General features: G+C 42.1%; 1 long non-coding RNA gene across 1 annotated transcript; it reads right to left on the bottom strand.

The window, feature by feature from the left end:
- Positions 1-1126: 1126 nt before the first annotated feature.
- On the bottom strand, positions 1127-4242 carry LOC106696020. Its single transcript, XR_001346956.2, has 2 exons — positions 3395-4242; positions 1127-1281 (listed from the first exon to the last, which is right to left on the bottom strand). It is a non-coding gene; the product is annotated as an uncharacterized LOC106696020 (long non-coding RNA).
- Positions 4243-4872: the final 630 nt, after the last annotated feature.

The raw sequence follows: 4872 nt of genomic DNA, 5'->3' as shown, positions 1-4872 counted from the left end.
AAAAGGCACATGGAGCAAAGTCCGGGGAAGACCAGCAGTGAGCTTCCAAGGGCCTTTTCCCAGCGGAATCTCATAGGTCAGACTTAATTCCCCAACAGCTGTGACAACACCTGTGAAATGCTATCTGTCAGGGATGCTCATTAGTGACTCAGTGCCTGGGGTTTTTACTGGGCTGGCCACATAGGCACCTGCCAGGCATTTACCCCAATTCCTCCCAGAAGGCAAGCAGATATTCAACATAAATATTACTGTCTGGCCAAACAGTTCAGGCCCAGAGACATTATGGTGGAAACCCTACTCAAATCTAAATCCCCAGAGCTAGCCAAGGGTCAACCTTACAAAGAGGTCTGTCTAACTAAGGACAGCTGTCTCAGGCCCGCTGTGATACCTCATTTTGTACACTGTCCTATTTCAATTCTCTATATCATATAGGACCAAACTACAGGAGAAAAGGACTTTCTCCAGCAGGTCACCTAGGTACATCATGAGCCTGAGAAGCATTTTTATCCTGTGTTTTCAGAACTTAAAATGGAGCATTTTTAACATGAACAAGCATTATTTTAAATTACATAATAGAAGATTTAAGATGGCCTTTAGTAGTCCACTTGTACAATAAAAACAGCCAAATTCTATGCATTTTCTTCTTTAAAAAAAGAAGCACCACTGAAAACTCTAACAAATAATATTCCTATATTGAAACTCCTGAGACACCATTTAACTTACCAGACTGGCAAAGAGCCAGACCCTGGACCGTTCCTCTCACACATTCCTAGCAGTGCTGAGAATAAGAAAAACCCCCTCTGGGAGGCAATTTGATAATATCTATCAAAAGTATACACAAACCTTATGACTTGTGATTCTACTTTGAAAATTTACACAGATATCATTGCATACATGCCGAATAACCTATGTGCAAAGTGATTTACTGCAGCATTGTTTAAGAGCAAAGATTGGCCACAGCCCAAACGCCTATCAATAGGTCACTATTTAAATTGTGGTACATCCATACAATGGACTACTCTGTAACTGTGGAGAAAAACAAAAAAAAAAGAATGAGGAAGCTCTCTTCGTACTAACGTGATGAATGCTCCTACATACACTAGAAGACATATATTGCAGAGAGGTATAGTTTGTTATCTTTTACTTTATGAAGGGAGCCAAGATGAATTCATAGTCACATTTGCTTGTCTGTGCATGGAGAAACAGGCAGGATGCATTAGACACTGGCAATGGAAGCTGGGAGGGGATGGTAGAGGCAGAATTTGGGCAGAATCTGCAAACCTGAAAAAAATGTATTGAAATAGTATCCTTGAGACGTAATTCCTCTTTCTTTCCTAAGCTCAACCTGGCATCTTTTCATTTGTTGTTTTAATAGGCTTCTATATTTTTGCAATGATTAATCTAGAGCAGTGGTTCTCAACCTTCCTAATGCCGCGACTCTTTAATACAGTTCCTCATGTTGTGGTGACCCCCAACCATAAAATTATTTTCGTTGCTACTTCATAACTGTAATTTTGCTACTGTTATGAATCGTCATGTAAATATCTGATATGCAGGATGTATTTTCGTTGTTACAAATTGAACATAATTAAAGCATAGTGATTCATCACAAAAACAATATGTAATTATATATGTGTTTTCCAGTGGTCTTAGGCGACCCCTGTGAAAGGGTCGTTCCACCCCCAAAGGGGTTGCGACCTACAGGTTGGCGACCCACAGGTTGAGAACCGCTGATCTAGAGCATAAGGTTGCATTTATCTTGTTTTCCAAACCAGGTTCTAATAATGTTTTCATCTTGGGTCTGGCTGCCATCTTGAAGGGGGTTCCCCAAGACACCTGGGAGTGAGTCAAGTTCTCTGCACCTCCCTTCTCTCATGTGTTTGCTGAGGACATTCGGAAGCTTCTTTAAAGCTCCACGAAAGCAGGGAGTTTGCTTTGTTCACTGCCTTGTTCTCAACACTAAAAAGTGCCCGGCACAGAAATCGTTCAGTAGGTATCTGTAGGATAAGTGAATTCTGTTCTTTGCCCAGCTGCAATGGGACAGACACCACCGGACAAAGGGAGAGACATCATTGGGGTCAAACATTTAGAAATGGTTGTCATTCCTAGTACGGGCCTGATATAGGGATTCAAATCCCAGCAATATTCCTAGAATTATTTTGAATTTTACCGAAGACAAATAAGCCTATAGAATGTTGTGCTGAACAGTAACTCTTAAATGTTCATAAAAATTTCTTTTTGATTAACTTGGAATTATAAGGCCCTGGAGTGCATCTTAGGACTGGTCTTTTTAGGCAAACACCACACTAATTAGTAATGATGAAAAAGAATGGCTATCGTAAGACTCAAATGAGCCCCAGTCATAAGGGGCTTATATATGTAGAGGAGAGAAAATATTTTGCATTCAAAATGCAACTGATATTTTTATTTTCAAGAATAAAATTATCATTGAAATTAAATCCAAATTGGTATAGTCAGTGAATTGACTTGCAAATGTCAATCACAAAAGAGAAAACCTCCTTCCTCCTTAATGGACATGGAATGGATGTAATTACCACTCCGTTTTAACCTTGGTTTAAATAACTATAAAGCAGAATGATTTTGCTAGTAATCATTGCAGTAAAGTTGCTGAATAGGTACAGAGCTGATTGATGCTTCTTTGAAGATCTTTAGTACCACAAACTTTTTTTTAAAATAAATTTTTACTGATTTCAGAGAGGAAGGGAGAGGGAGAGAGAGATAGAAACATCAATGATGACAATCATTGATTGGCTGCCTCCTGCACACCCCCTACTGGGAATCAAGCCTGAAACTGGGGCATATGCCCTGACCGGGAATCGAACCATGACCTCCCTGGTTCATAGGTTGATGCTTAACCACTGAACCACATGGCCAAGCATGACTAACTTTTCTTAATGAACAGCTGAGGCAGTTACTGAGTCAAGGGATCTCTCTGAGGGAATGTTACTTAAGAGGATAATAATGGGGGGGGGGGCGGTAATCCATGAAGAACAGCACTCCAGGCTAAGGAGGAGCTGGTTCAAAGGCCCTGAGCAAGAATGAGCCAGGTAGGTGTAGAAGAACCTCTTGGCAGTAATGGGAAGAGGTCAGAACATTTTGGTGTTACCTCTATTTCTCTTGCTGGCATTTAGGACAACAATCCAATGATAAAGGAAGCAGCCATGTACCCGATTTCAAGCACTCAAGGAAGCTTGAAATCTAAGCCTCTCCTGAGAATAAAATAGACATTCTCATTGCTAAGGCATTTATGAAAGAAATTTCTTCACTGGAAAACAGAAGCTAGCAGAGAAGTTGCAGGACAATTGGGAGGCAGCCAACCTTCCACTGATGCAAATTATAGGTATGATATAGTGCCAGGAAGCCCCAAACCTACTGTTTGCAGATGGTGCCAAGCGAATCCCACCCTGGTCCTCACAGCAGTTGACACTCTGTCTCGCAGCAGATCCTTTCTTCGAAGAGTGGTGTGGGGCAGAGGAGGGTAGCTCTACAAGGTGGAAAAAGTGAGAGGTTAAATAACAATGATGCTTTATTGTTATGTTTTGTTGGTTTCCTGGGGGTGGCGGTGAAATCAAGAGCTATCTGACCCTGCCCCCAGGAAGACACAGGCGCTAACAGGTACCAGCATCTCAGGAGGAGAAAAGCAACTTGGCCATTCATCCCATGGACATCTCCTTACTACACGACAGACCCTGTTTGGAGGTGCAGCGGGAGAGGCAGGCACATTCCCTTCCCTCACAGGCTCACCTTCTCACATGGAACAAACCAGCAGATAAACAAGAAGATTGTGGTAAATGTCACCTAGAGAAGTCAGTCAAATAAGACCAGGCTGATGTGACTGATTTAGAGCAAGCAGTCAAGGGGTCTCTCTGAGGGAACATTAAGAGGATAATTGGGGGGGGGGGTGTCCATGGAAGAACAGCACTCCAGGCTAAGGAGGAGCTGGTTCAAAGGCCCTGAGCAAGAATGAGCCAGGTAGGTGTAGAAGAATAGAAAGGCCATATGATCAAGGAGTAAAGAAAGGCACAGGGCAGAGGCCAGGCCACCCAGGGCTTTGCACAGAGGCAGAGGGACCCGCTGCATAAGGGCAAACAGGAGACTACCTGTATACAACCTGTCGCCTTTAAACCAAATGGTGGAAGGTTCCCTTTGAAATACATACAGCTGCTGTGGCAGTGGTTCTCAACCTTCCTAATGCCGCGACCCTTTAATACAGTTCCTCATGTTGTGGTCACCCCCAACCATAAAATTATTTTCGTTGCTACTTCATAACTGTAATTCTGCTACTGTTATGAATCGTAATGTAAATATCTGATATGCAGGATGTATTTTCATTGTTCGCGACCCACAGGTTGAGAACCGCTGGTTTAGTGGATTTTTAAAATAGACTTTATTTTTTAGAGCCATTTCAGATTCATAGCAACATTGAGCAGAAAGCACAAAGATTTCTCATAGTTCCCCTGCCCCCACACATGCATAGCCCCCTCCATTATCAACATCCCCCACAGAGTAGTATATTTGTTATAACTGAGGAACCTACACGGACACAGCATTATTACCCAGTATCACATAGTTTACTGTACATTAGGGCTCACTCTTGGTGTGTACTTTCTACAAGGTTTGGCAAATTTATAATGACATGTACCTATCATTATGGCATCATACAGAGCAGTTTCACTGTCCTAAAAATCCTACGTGCTCTTGTCTATTCATCGCTCCCTCTCCTCTTTTAATGAATTTTAAGTAACTAAAGTCTGGCTTGTGGGTGGAAGTAAACATATGCTGCCAAAGTTCAGGTCTACAGTTCCTAGAACCACAATATGAATATCCTAAGAGCACAGCCTGAGATCAACA

This window comes from Myotis lucifugus, unplaced genomic scaffold (genome assembly GCF_000147115.1).
Source record: "Myotis lucifugus unplaced genomic scaffold, Myoluc2.0 scaffold_7116, whole genome shotgun sequence".
Lineage (NCBI taxonomy): Eukaryota > Metazoa > Chordata > Mammalia > Chiroptera > Vespertilionidae > Myotis > Myotis lucifugus.
Note: the sequence above shows the minus strand (reverse complement) of the source record. Positions and strands in the feature narration are given on the sequence as shown.